Genomic DNA, 14794 nt, shown 5'->3' with positions numbered 1-14794 from the left:
TGAGAGCATTATTTAAAATCTTAGGCATACTTTTAGAGTTAATTCTGGTCAGAGAAAGTTGTTTGCTTTCTCTAAACTAAAAGAATTAGTTCTTTTGCCAGGTTTTTAGCTGAACAGCACACAAAGCTTGTTTTATGAAGTAAGAGCCCAGGTGCTATTATGAGTGTGTGCCAATCATCATCACCTCCCACTGGACCAAGCAGAACACTTGTGGCTTCCAGGTTTTATTTTTAAATCACTTACTTACACTCCTAGGACAAGAAGTGTGATAAAATTAACTGTACGTTTTCATCTGTTGAACTTTGGGGTTTGAAACTTGTAACTAGCTTTAAAACTGAGAGTGGAACATAAAACTTGTTTTCTATGTCTGGGACTCGTAGTTGCTTGTGGCCTATCTACTGGGATGCCTAATGGAGTAGTAGCTGCAGAAATTCACTTGCTCCTTATGAAGGGCTAAGAAATGCTAGGAGACTCTCTGGCACATAAAGCTGCTCTCTCTGAATCCTAGAAAGCAGTAGGGCCTTTTCCCCAGAATGCAGTCTTTTTTTTCTTCACCGTGTTTTATCATAGTATCACGATGGGTCCATTGCAGAAGTGTATGCTCTATGGTTAAATGCTCTTTTAGAAACTCCTATATAGGTGTGTTCTACCTGTGTCCATAGCAGCTTCTCACAGCTTAATTCTTTTACAATATACTTCCATACCAGCTCCCAGTAGGGTGGACTTTTGTTTCTGATAGTTGAAGCAGAGAGATGGGTCTGAGAATGAGATCATTTTGTTTCATGCCTGATACAGCTTGCTCCTCACCAGGTAGCTGGATAAACTGGAGTTTTGCCAGCATAGTTGATGGAAATTGTTCGACTTTGGGTCAGTGATTAAGAATTTGGACTATCTTGGGCTAAGCTGAGAGATCTTTCATGCTGGACGCCACAGTTCAGGAAATCCTCTTTGTGTTTTGATCACAAACATTAAAATATGCCTATGAATCATGACGGCAGTAGTAAATACTTCTGATCAAGAGAAGGCAAAGCTATGTGGGAGGGGCACGTGAACAACTCAACAGCACGGTGTACCATGAGAGTACTAGGTAGAAATGGCCTATCTGTTAAATTCCATGGGCCACTGCCCTTGAGGGTTGGTTAGCAAAGCTCCACTAAGCATTGCATTGCATAAGTGATTATTATTGTTCCTTGGTGTTGTGACTATCCAAAATGAATTTTGAAGTGTCAGCTATCTTAAAGAGATGTCATATCCAATATGAGGAAAACAGTATAAGGTGTGCTTAGACTGAGAGCTCGCTCTGTGTAAGTAAGGTACACAGGCCTTATTCTCTTGATCTTAGTCCAGTCAGGCTCCTGCGTATTAAACAATATTCTCCCCTGAGACTCTAGAAGTGGACATTCCCAAGCTGTTCTTCATCGATGGTTCCTTCTCTGAAGCTTTGGCCAGCGTGGGGGTTCCTGGGTTGAGTCACTTGTTAGCATCTGGGAGGCTCTTGTTTAATCTCCTTTCCAGGAAACCAGCGTGCAGCTCTCCTCCTTTTTAAGAACAGTCCTGAGTGCTTGGACCTGGAGTTTTTCATCAGGATCAGGAACTCAGTAGGTCGTCACTGGGCAGGTGACTACTGGAAAACAAGGTTGAAAAGGAACCATTGTGTTGTCTTAGGTAGTCTGGAGCCAGCATCTCCAGAAGGGTATCTCCTTGACATCAGGGAAGGACACTGTGAGTTTCTCTTTGCTTTTGCTAAACCATCTGTTTGGAATTTGCTTACCAGCTGTAAGCCGTAACTTTCCGGCAGGCAACCAAGGTGCAAGAACTTTCCTAAATTCTCAAGCTCAGTTTCCGAAGCACCCACATGGAGAAATGTGTACAAAAATAAAACGGGACATAAACATTTGGAGAAAAAGGACAGATGCAGCAGTTTTCTTGGTGTAAAAGTTTGACAAAAGCACTTAACTGTGGCTCTAGGAAAATAAGAGAAATTGTAAAGAACTACATTTACACAAGCAGAAGGGAACTCTTTAGGTTCAGGCTAAACACAGAGGTGATAGTATAAATGCTAAAAAAGGAGTGTTAAGCCATCTGGGTAAACTGTTGCAATGCCGTGACAGGATATTTCCATTTCAGTGTAGAGTTGATTAGTATCAGCTTTGTATGGCAGTCCAGGATGAGAATTTTACCCACAGCATGTGACTTGTCAAAAGGATATAACAAATGCATGTAAAACGTGTGTATGTACTTCAGTCTCATTATCTTGCACATGTGTCAGTAAACAGGAGAGTACGGCTGCAGACCTTGTCAGAGAGAACAGCCTGGTGTCCTGTATGTTCCTGAATAATTAGCTGTTAATTCCCTACAGCACTCTTATCCCTCCTCTGCTTTCCTGGCAGTTATAACCATCACTGTCTGTTATCTTCCTGCAGATTATGACCTCTTCACGTGGATCAAATTGTATTGGGTTGTGTAGTCTCTCCAAATCTTGATAATTGATTTAAGAATTTACCTGTTTGCTTATAGGAGTCACTTCCAGAAACTTAATTCTCATAGGAAATAGATGCCAAAGAACAAGACTGGTCTGGATTAAAAGAAGGAAAATAAACCCAGAAACCCGTATCTCAATTATGGCACCTTTTATCCGATTCTGTTACAAATCACCTATATCTGCTTGCAGTACTTTTTCTATTTGAAAACATCCTGACAAAGCCTTGATGCAGATGCTTTGGCTTGTATGAAATTACAGTATTGAATCTGACCCATTAACAATGTGCTGCCGTGCTCCTTGTGTGCATTTCCCTCCCAGTAGAGGCAAGATAACAGGAAAGGATTCTATAGATATGTAGCAAATAAAAGACAGGCTAGGGACAATGTAGGCCCTCTCCAGAAGCTATCAGGAGAACTGGCTACCATGGATTTGGAGAAGGCTGAGGTTCTTAATGACTTCTTTGCCTCAGTCTTCACCAGCAAATGCTCTGACCACACAACCCAAGTCTTGGAAAGCAAATGCAGGGACTGTGAGAACGAAGACCTTAGGCCCACTGTAGGAGAGGATCAGGTTCGAGACCATCTTAAGAACCTGAACGTGCACAAGTCCATGGGACCTGATGAAATCCATCCACGGGTCCTGAAGGAGCTGGCGAATGAAGTTGCTAAGCCACTGTCCATCATATTCGAAAAATCCTGGCAGTCAGGTGAAGTTCCCGATGACTGGAAGAAGGGTAATATAACCCCCATTTTCAAGAAGGGGAAGGTGGAAGACCCGGGGAACTACAGACCAGTCAGCGTCACCTCTGTGCCTGGCAAAATCTTGGAACAGTTTCTCCTGGAAAACATGCTAAGGCACATGAAAAACAATGAGGTGGTTGGTGACAGCCAACATGGCTTCACTAAGGGGAAATCCTGCCTGACCAATTTGGTGGCCTTCTATGATGGAGCCACGGAACTGATGGACAGCGGCAGAGCAGTTGATGTCATCTACCTGGACTTGTGCAAAGCATTCGACACTGTCCCACATGACATCCTTGTCTCTAAATTGGAGAGACATCAATTTGATAGATGGACCACTCGGTGGATAAAAAACTGGCTCGATGGCCGCACGCAAAGAGTTGTGGTAAATGGCTCGATGTCCAGTTGGAAACCTGTAACGAGTGGTGTCCCTCAGGGATCGGTGTTGGGACCGGTCCTGTTCAACATCTTTGTCGGTGACATGGACAGTGGGATTGAGTGCGCCCTCAGCAAGTTTGCCGACGACACCAAGCTGTGTGGTTCGGTTGATACGCTGTAGGGAAGGGATGCCATCCAGAGGGACCTTGACACGCTTGTGAGGTGGGCCGATGCCAACCTTATGAAGTTTAACCAAGGCAAGTGCAAGGTCCTACATCTGGGTCGGGGCAACCCCAGGCACTGCTACAGGTTGGGCAGAGAAGAGATTCAGAGCAGCCCTGCAGAAAAGGACTTGGGGGTGTTGGTTGACGAGAAGCTTAACATGAGCCGGCAGTGTGCGCTTGCAGCCCAGAAAGCCAACCGTATCCTGGGCTGCATCAAAAGAAGCGTGGCCAGCAGGTCGAAGGAGGTGATCCTGCCCCTCTACTCTGCTCTTGTGAGACCCCACTTGGAGTACTGCGTACAGTTCTGGTGTCCTCAACATAAAAAGGACATGGAGCTGTTGGAGCGAGTCCAGAGGAGGGCCACGAGGATGATAAGAGGGCTGGAGCACCTCCCATATGAAGACAGGCTGAGAAAGTTGGGGCTGTTCAGCCTGGAGAAGAGAAGGCTGCGTGGTGACCTCATAGCAGCCTTCCAGTATCTGAAGGGGGTCTACAAGGATGCTGGGGAGGGACTCTTCCTTAGGGACTGTAGTGGTAGGACAAGGGGTAATGGGTTCAAACTTAAACAGAGGAAGTTTAGATTAGATATAAGGAAGAAGTTCTTTACTGTGAGGGTGGTGAAGCACTGGAATGGGTTGCCCAGGGAGGTTGTGGATGCTCCATCCCTGGCGGTGTTCAAGGCCAGGTTGGACAGAGCCTTGAGCCACATGGTTTAGGGCAAGGTGTCCCTGCCCATGGCAGGGGGGTTGGAACTAGATGATCTTAAGGTCCTTTCCAACCCTTACGGTTCTATGATTCTATGATTCTATGTGCAGTTGTTGCAGGGCTGTGTGCACTTTTGGTATGCTTAGAAGCAGATTTCTGTGTGATCAGAGGGGGAGAGGAAAATGATCTGCAGCGTGGGGACTGCCTGGAGTTCATGTTGCTTTGTGCAGGTCAGGGGTAGCTTCTGCAGAGCCAGGAAATGTTCAGAGGGCAAGAGGCGATAGGAATGAAAAGGAGCACATTCACCAGGATGAAGTAGCCTCGGGCTCTTGCTCTTCTGCATATCCTCGCGTTGAGGGCCTGGTTAGATATTTTCATTGGTGATTTGAGGTAATAGAGAGAAGAGAGAATACAGATATTAAATTGGTTAACGACAAACTGAGTGGCCCTCCAGCTGTGTTGGAGGAGAGGATTAGGAGTTAGGGCCGTCAGGGTGCTCAGTATCTCTCATATTTTGCAGAAGTTGTAGTGAGTCCAGGATGTTTAATCTTCTTACATAGAATTAAAAAAACTACAGTAGTAAGAAAAAGAGGGGAGGGTTCATATGAGAGTATAGTTCAGATGATTTTAAAAGTGCTCATGCAATTGGTGCTGTCCATATAGTGAAATCAATTTTTTTGCCATAGTATTTGTAGCCGCAGTGTCTGAGAATACGCTGTTGTACTTACTTGTATAAAAACCTTCACGAATCATTCTTCACATCTTTATTCTATGATTAGAATTCCAGAGAGCTTTTCTTTGACCTGAAAGTCTCCTGTATTTTGAAATAGTTAGAAAACCTGGAAACTCCAGTGGCTTGGTGAAATGTTGTCACTGGGGCATTTCATTTTTTAAACCCACATTTATGAAAACACAGCTTCTGTGGTTCTCTGATATGTTTGCGTCATACTTTGCAGGATATTGGCAGAAAATGTTGACATTAGCTTGAATTTTCTTTCACAAGCAAAATGTACATAATTGGAATACTTGAAGGCAAAAGCATTTCTTGTAGTTCTAGAAGTTTAAGTTAGCAGCACATGTCAAGTGAGATGTGCATATATAAAGGCAGAGAACTGCGCTCATTCATTTCTGTTTGATATCGCTGGCACCATCTCCCTGTACACTGGAGTTTCTAAATAATCATTGATGAAAAGGATTTTGTAAAAATCCACTAAGAGTCTTGTGCAGTATTGCCATTATGTTTTTCACTTCCTAAGAATTGTGCTCAAACTGTGAACATTCACAAAATCATAGGAGTGTTTGCTGGAGGGACCTCTACAGGTCTCTTGTTCAGAGCGATCAGATCAGATCAGCTGCGGCTTTGTCTAGCCAAGCCTTGGGACCTTCCTAGGATAGAGAGACGCCTCACCTCTGTGGTGACCCATTGCAGGCCTCCACTGCCTGACAGGGGAAAAATATGAATGTCCCAAACCACTGCATGCAGATGTGGCACCTTGGTGTCAGCCAGCACTATGGAGTTTGGCTCCATTGTCTCTGCAGCTCCCTTCAGGTAGTTGTAGGTTGCTCCTAGATTGGCCGCCTTGTCTCCTCTTCAGCAGACTGAACCAGCCCAGATCTCTTCATCACTCTTGACAGACCACATGCCTCAGGCCCTGACCTGATCTTGATAGCCTCTGCTAGCCCCCTTCCAGTTTCCTCACATCCGTCTTTGCTTGGGAGAAGGGGACCCCAAACTTTACATTGTATTCCAACTATAGTCTCACCAGTGCTGAACAGAAGGTCACAAAACTTTCCTCAGTGCCCTGGCCACACTCTGTAAATTTGGTTTATTTTTGCTTGATTTTCAATGTTCCTCTAATACTTCTGGTTTTCTTCCTTAACTTCTTTGCATCTGGGTTTATTTCTTAAATTGTTTCACAGACTGCTGTTGCTGCTTTATGGACTACCAGGCACCACAAATTCTCAAGCACCACACAAGGCTCCTTCTCCACTTAATGAGGCAGAAAAGCTCCTCTCCATTTTTCCCACCTATCTCAAAACACTTACTATTGCATGGGACGAATTTCCTTCTGGAAGTGCCTCTCTCCTTCTGTAGATATTAAAGGAAGCCTAGACAACTCATCAGACTTCTGAAGCTGGAAAAAATTAATCTCCCCCTAAGTGGGGAGATGAAAGGCTTCTATTTGCTCCAGCCAGTATGTTTTAAATGTGGTTCAGAGTTGGCAAGTACTGATAGAAGAAAACATATTGCTCTCCAGGAAGAGAGACAGGCCCAGCCTGAAAGCTATAGCCTGATCTGTCTTTTGAGTAGCGTGCAAGCAAGCATCTTTCTACATTTCTGTCTTCCGAGGCTGACCTTTCTCTCTCTTTAATCTAATCTGGTGCCTGTGATCTTCCTAATTCAATTGTCATGACAGGCAGGCAGTTACTCACATGCATAGTCATGAGATGGATAAGGAGTGTGATGTTTTTACACCAGTTTATACTCCTGTGTTTATCCTTTATCAATCAGGCTTCAGACAAGGATCCAAGTAAACTGTTGTTGTCACAAGAGAAAGCTTTTTTTTCTAAGGAAACTGCTGGTTTGGTCATGAAAAGTGCACAGTGCCTTGCCTCCATCACAGTGCTGGAAGTTTTGATGGCTTGTATGAATTCCCACAGCACTGCAGGAAAAAAAAAAAAATAATGCTGTGCTCTTACACTGTTCAAAATTGGATGATTTCTTCCCTAGCTACATGTAAGCAGCTTCCAGGATTTTTTTAGGATAAAAACCAGCGAGTAATTAAACATTTTACCACCACCAGAAAGGAGAGTGCCTGTTGTCAGTGTCAGTTCCTTGGTTGTGCCTCTTCGTCAGATCCATCCTTGAGCGATTTGTCATGTTGGCAGAAAAACAGCTGAAGGAGTTCAAGGGACTCGCAGGAGAGTCTGGCAGTTGCCAGAGGCTGGCAGGGAAGGTGTGAGGACTGAGGGGTGGAGAAGGAGCCTTCCTGTTCCTGGTGGCTGTCCTCAGCCACCTGTAGGATATGCCCCGCCATTCTGAAGTGCACTTCTGTGAGGTAGGTTAGCGGTGATTAAGGAAGAATCCTCAATGCCAGACATCCAGGATCCTTTTTGCCACCAAGTCTGAGTTAATCATGTAACTTATTTATGCCTTTTAAGACCATTATCCGTCAGGTTTTTTCCTTATTTTGGCTTGAGGTTTTCTTTTTTTGGGGGGAAAAAACATTAAAGGTTTATAGATGTTTTTTCCCTCATAAAATAAAGCCTGTTTCTAGAACTGATTTACATCTTCCTCAGCAACACTAGAAATTCAAACAGGGCGAACACTTGGCAACAAAACTGGACTCCGAATTGAGATTTAGAAGTGAAACTTAGCTACAAATGTGAAGAGAAAGCAGCTCATCAGGCTGGGGGGGTGAATATGAGTTATGCAAACCAACAGTCAAAAAAAATGCAAGGAAACTTCATCTTCATACTATCTTGTTTCAGCTAAGATTATTAATAACAGAGGTGACAGCTTCTTTAACATTATTATATTGAATATATCTTTAATTAGAAGAAACTATGAATAGTTGATGAAATGCTCAGCCATACAGATGTCCTGGGATCTGCAGAATGAGAAACATCTTTCCAACAAGTGTCTGTAACGCAATACACATTTCACAGATTATAACACTGCTGTCAAATTTGAATTCAGCCCACTACATGTTGATAGTAAAACCTTTTTGTCTCTGAAGTGAGATTTTGAGAAAAACAAAAGGCGGTTTGGATTTGGAGCACCAGCCCTGGCCCAAGTGTGCCAGACCACTGTCCAGCCAGCAGCAGCCTAGGAACTTTGCCTGTCCCTGCTGCCAAGACGTACAGAGACCCACCCAGGTCTGAGCTGAAGTCATTACAGAGCTCTGGGTAGATCTCGGGGATTCAGGCGAAAGGGCAGTCTTGCTGCTGACTGAGAAGAGCGTTTGTTTCCTTGTTATCTGGTTGTGTTTCTTTCTGTATCTCTCATGTTGCTTTATTCTTGTGGTTTTGACAGTGGCCTTTGCATTGTGGGAAGTTATGCTTATATAAAGACATGCTTTTATTCAACTTTGGCAGAATGTGGAAGGAGCGGGAAACCATTTTCTGTAGTGAAATCAGAGGAAGAATGTTAGAGAAGGAAGAGCACCTATTTCTTCAGGTTTCTTAGAGAGATGCTCCTAAAGCCACTTTACCCTTCAGTTACTGACATTGCAAACAAGATGTAAATTTTTAAAACGAGGTCAAAGGCGGTTTACTGAAAGTACTGCCTGTATTTATAAAACACCTTTCTGTGGGTGACCTAAACCATCATTTCTTGCCACTGGTGGGAGGTGATACCTCCATCTCAGTGAAGACGAATTGCCATCGGAGAGGTTAAGAGGTATACTCAGGTACCTTGAGTGTATGAGGCTAAAGGATAGGGGACAGGAGATCCTCAAAGATTTAACTCATGGTCTGTTGCTTTTTCCAGAAAACTGAGGGATAACAAGTATTTCTAACAGAGACTTTCCAGTCTTTCTGATGTATGTCTGTGTAGCTGGTTCAACTTTCACAATTAGGAAAGATTTGTTGCTAAATTCCTGTACATCTACTGTGCTTTCAGAAGCAGCATCTCTCTGGCTGCAAATTAGAATCAAGCTGCCACTGTCAGCTCTTGGGCAGATCATGGCACACAGCGGCAGGCTGTGGCTGTCCCAGCAGAGAGAATAGAGAGGAGTGCCCTGGGCTTTGGCTTTCACTGATTTGGCCTAGAATTTAATTCAGACTATTACTTTTTTCTCTCTATCATTAGTCTTGAAAGCTATTCCTGGTTTTTGCCACTCATTGCTATCATTTTTTTTGTTTCGACCTCCATATGCATTACCCTCCCCAGTGAATGTATTGCCAGCAAGTTAGCAACAATCACAGATCAGGGGGTGGATCAGGAAAGGGAGACAGTCACAGCAACTGAGAGATGTAAGCTGCTGTTGGCCAAACATAATTTTATATCCTCAAACCAGATTTTAATCCAGTACCTGGTATCCTGGTACCTGGCTGCAAAGGACATCTATGTGCTTTTTGCAGATCATCTAGTTCCAACCCCCCTGCCATGGGCAGAGACACCTTCCATTAAACGAGGTTGCTCAAAGCCCCATCCACCCTGCCCTTGAACACTGCCAGAAGTTGCCCTTCAGACTGAATCTTGCATCTGTGTTCAAATTCTAGCTCTTTGGCTCTTTGGCTGAGCTGTCCAAGATGAGTCGTCTGTTGGCCTGACAGCTGCAGAGGATCTACTTCTTGCCTTGCAGCTATCTTACAGAGTGTGGAGATTCAAGGGGGGATTTAAATAAATTATTTCTGTTGCTGTAGAAGGCAGGAAGACAGTCATTTCAAACCAGGGCTGGATCTTGTGCCATATGTGTTGTAGCATTGAACACAATGTGATCAAATTAATTGCCTTGATTTAAAAAAAGTTGAAGTCTGGAGTCTACTCGACAGTTGTTTCTGGTTAGGTTTTTAAAGTTCTCTTGCATTCCCGACTACCTGCATGTGTGGCCATTTTTGCCTTGTAAGAAAGGAGGCTTTCTTCTGCTTTGGAAGGAAATTGGTTTGTCAGAACAGTGTTAAGTCACAGACTTTGTGGCCTGTCATAGACTTCTGTAGCTATTCCTAAACATTTCTCATGTGTGTGTAGCCCTGATTGTTATCAACATCTTCCTCATGTGGTCTTTTCATGAGTGGTCTGCAAGTTAGTAAGATGGGTGAACAGTAAGAACAGTAAGTATATAAGAACTATAATCTTGACAGACTCCTCCAAATTTGACACAAGGCCCTGATGGATCTATATGCTGGTCAGAAGAGCCTTCTCGTCCCTGCATGAAAGAAGGCGGTTGCTGACAGTGTGTGAGGTTGGCTGTGGCATTATCAAGTGGGCTCTGAAGACCTCTTAAGGATGGAGATGTCATCACAAAATGAGATCAAAGTGTTCTAGTACTTCACTGTCGTTTGAACTCAGTCAGAAGAGAAAGCAGAGGACAGCAGCATTAGCAAATGGATTTTGAACCACAGTGTTATGTTGATTCAGTGCTTGGAAAAAGCCTGGCATAAATTTCTTTTTATCCATGTAGCTTATGCTTCATCGGGAATCTGATCTAGAGAGAAATCAGGATTTACAGTCTAGTCCATCTCATAATACTGGATCCATGGAGCATGCCTATGAAACCACATCGTATTTGTGCATTGGTTGGCTTATGTGACAGGGCTGTGCAAATGCAGAACAGCAGAAAAAGGTGCTTGTTGGTAATAATATTCCCCATTCAGTTTGTGTTGTGTGTGCTCTTTTGGGGCAATCTCTAGCTGGCTAGTAATTCTGGGAATCCAAAATTTGTCTTATGTAGAAGACCTGAGGTCTTGCAAGCAAATATAGAAACTCTGGGCTAACGTTTTGTCAGAGAAGCAAAGAATCTGGATTATATCCTTTTTGGTTTTACTGGACCTTATTCACAAGCCCTACTTAAATTACATGTTTTTGCAATTACAGATTGCAGTTGCAAAACTAATAGCCTGCAGATGCTATGCAAAAGCAGAGCCCTGCTGCAGTGAATTGGAGAAGGAGGGGAATTTCTTTTTATGGGTAGTAGTAATAAAACAATTAATTCCTTTTGGGTCTTAAAACTATGTAAAATCTACAAAGGTAATTGACAAACTCAACTGGGAGTTACAGATGAACTGCATTTCTGTGCTTACACAGCCCATGGGAAGGACAGAAAATGTCAGAGAACCACTATTCTCAAATAACTTGGAGCAAACGTCTAAATTTTATGATGCTAGTTTGATTGAGAGAGCCTTTAGAAGAAAATCTGATTCTTATCAAACATTATAGGAAGAACTTTTCCACCAGTACAAGCTGGGGTGTTTTTTTGTCTTCACTGAAGCCCAGAATTGAGCCAGCAATTCATATAGACAGACTTTTTCTAGTTTATCTTGAAATTCAACTAATTTCCACAAATAACACACGCACAAATTATGAAAGCATTTTCAAGTCCTTAAAAACCTTCCTATACGATTTTAACCAAAACTGTTTATTTAAACATAGAATTCTGTTCTTCACATCCTCTTACTTTGCCTTTAGGAATTTTTTTTTAATCTGCTGCCAAACCAAAATTACATCATAGCAAATGCATGCATTGTTCTTTACTTTCAGGCCTTGCAAAGCAGTTCTGCAGACAAGTTTAATTGGTTGCATTTCTGTCCAGTCTCTGTCCTGTGCCCTCCTTGTTCACATGGCCTTTCTTTCTCTTTCCTATACAAAGGTAAAAAGACAAAAGTACAAGGAAGAGTACGTTTATGATAGAAATAAAGTCCAAATGGAGTGCCTTCACCTCATTCTCCATTGCAATCAGACTGGCTTTGCTGTGCCTCATGGTGTGCCTAATTAACTGTACACACAAGTAAACTGTGATTTCCTGGAGTATTTCTGATACACAGGGGAAGGGTGATGGTGTTTAGTGCTTCCTATTTAGGATGTGTTGCAAGTTAAAAGTGAGATTCAGAAAGCTTGAATGGAAATGAGGCTGGTTCATCTTGGGTAATTTGCAGCTGGTGTTACTTTGTTAACAGGGTAAAGATAGATGTTTCAGTGGAACGGAAGGTTAGTGGGCCTGTCTTCTGGAAGTATGCTTGCATTCTGATTCCTGAAGGGAAACAAGGAATCCTTCTGAGAGGCCACTGGGTAGAGTCTACTGTTTAACTAATAGATACCTAATTACCAGCATATTTCAGTGTTATCTTAAGGCATAATTCCTCCTCTTTGGCCTTGGAAATTGAATAAAGGGAATGTAAACGATGAAAAATAGAAAAACTGTATAGTATATCAATTTTTTCCAGCTCTATATTACATCTGCTTTACAGCTGCCTTTGGTGTGTCTACATAATACTTTGCATTGTAGTCTGTTGTGTATTAGAAAGTTGTTGCATTGGTCTTCTCAAACCTTGATGAAGTAATGAGGTCTCTTTCATTTTTATTCTTGCTTTCTCAATTGTAACCTTGATCTTCTACCTAGAGGGAACTGAGTAAGATACCAAATGAAACAAAGGGCAGCAAATTAAGCCAGGAAGACACGAGTTCAAACCAAGGAAATGAAAGCGATTCATACAGTAGAAGTAGATTTGTGGAACTTCTTGCCAAAATGCATTGTAGAGGCTATAAGCTTACATGTATTCCAGGGACGACTGGGAAAGTTCATAGAAGAGAAATCTCCTCATAGCTACTAAATATATGGAAGTCACATCTTTGTTATAAAATCCCTAGAACTGTAATTGAAAGTGGTCGGTGGCTGGAAGACAGGTAGGGAAAAGTGTCATATCCGTACACACTGCTTGTTTCCATCTTAGGAAGGTGAGTTGGCTAAGGAGTCAGAGGAGGACAGCATCAGCTCTCAGGCAGCAGCAGGAATGCCCAGCCCAGGACAGGCAGGAAGAGGAAATCAGGAACAGCTTCAGCATCAGGAAAGCTTAATTTGCCTCAAGTCATTATGAAACTGGGTCTGCTTTTACACCTGGAGAGATTTTTTTTGTTCTAAAATAGAATCATATGGTGACTGCTGTTGTGTCTTGGATCTTTTGGGATTCAAGACCCAACACCAAGGAAAGGCGATCTGAATAAATGTCTATGCCTGAGTCCTTTAAAAAATCTAAACTAGATCACTTTAATTTCGCCTTTGATTTTTATATTCTTTTTGGTCTTTAAGACAATGTAATGTAAATTCAATCCAAAAGGAGAAAGGACAAAAAGTAGTTCTTGCTTTACTGGTATTTGCTGTCTCTGTGAACTGCAAAGAAGGACACACCTCACAGCAGGTTTCCATATTTTTATTAGATTCCATAAGCTTTTGATTTCTCAATCCAGAAGAGGTTCTTTCCTACTGGTTCTTCTTTACACTGAGAAAATACTCCAAAGCTGAGCCTGGCTTGTAAACAAGTAGCGGTGCTGCTGGTGAAGGGAATGGAGGAAACTCCTCCAAACAAGGCTTGTGACAGAGTGTATTTTCCATTCCTCTGAAGTCTCTGGGATTTTCACAAGGCTCTCTGACTCACAGTGAGGTGCTTTCCAGTTAGTTTAGTTTTGGAGCCCAGGCCATATCACATCTGGCAGTAGCTCAGTTGACAATAAAAGGCACTAAAGGCTTCTTCATTAAAAGGTCTCTCACGTGGGAACTAAACTGGATAGCAACTCCCTTTTCTGCAGGGATAGTGACCAGAAAGTGGTCCAGAGTGCAGTTAGGTGTTACTTATAGAAATTTGTCTGGGAATGTCAGAAAGGTGTAATCTTACACTACAGGACATTTTATTGACTGTGGGATTGAGCTATTTCTGGTAAAACACTTAAATAAAAAGTGTATCTCATCACTTCATTGCTGTGTGCGAAGTATAGGCTGTAAAAACCACCTGTGCACAGAAACACTGGGATTGGAACAGCATCGGTGTGAATAGAAGCACTTCTGGCAAAAATACAAGCAGAAAAAGAAGCTCTATTCCCACCACTTCTGGGAGCTTTCCTTTTATGGGGCAGTCTCCCCCTTCTCCTACCCCCAAATAGGCTTAAAACTTAGAAAAGTAATTAAATTCTGTGATTAGGGGTTGGGAGTTGAATTCTTTGTTTCGAACTCTCTTTTTAAGGTATGCTGCAAAATCAAACTGTGTTAATACATGCTAGCTAACCTCAAGTTTAATATATGCAGAACTGGTACTCTTTCAAATTAAGTTAAATTGTTATTGTTAAACCCTAAGTAGTAAAACTACTGGAGCCTTCCAGGGTGGGCTGTCAAGAGCCAGCACAGAGAGGCTGAGACCTTGTGAATATTTATTGTGGGTTTTCTGTGGATTCCTTGCAGTCGTTATCCCATCTTTAACTTGCTCTCGTACTCATCTTTGTGTGTCATGGATTCTCTGTGACCATCCATGATGGGGTGAGTAAATCCACTTGGATTTATAAGGTCTACCTTTAAAAAAAAACCAAAACAGACATATCAACTTTAAAAACAAGGCAGCTTTACAGTTCGTGGTATAATGAGTAAGTATTGTGGCTGAGTCACAGTTTGTGTAGAGGTTTTAGTTGGTTTCCTTTCTCTTTTCTGCTGTTAAAAGCATCCCCATGTTTTTCAGATATGTGTGTTGGACTGAAATGGTAGGATATCAGCAGTTTCAGAGGCACCCTTCCCTCTGCAGTTACTGCCCTGTTTAATGTCCACTTATAGTAAAAGCAA

The 14794-nt window shown here is 42.5% G+C and overlaps 1 protein-coding gene across 3 annotated transcripts in view; it reads left to right on the top strand.

Moving 5' to 3' along the window:
- ATF6 (activating transcription factor 6) overlaps window positions 1-14794 on the top strand; it is an 80257-nt gene that overhangs the window by 37772 nt on the left and 27691 nt on the right. The window lies entirely within an intron of this gene.

The sequence above is a fragment of the Strigops habroptila genome, chromosome 8, assembly GCF_004027225.2.
Source record: "Strigops habroptila isolate Jane chromosome 8, bStrHab1.2.pri, whole genome shotgun sequence".
NCBI classification, from domain to species: domain Eukaryota; kingdom Metazoa; phylum Chordata; class Aves; order Psittaciformes; family Psittacidae; genus Strigops; species Strigops habroptila.
Note: the sequence above shows the minus strand (reverse complement) of the source record. Positions and strands in the feature narration are given on the sequence as shown.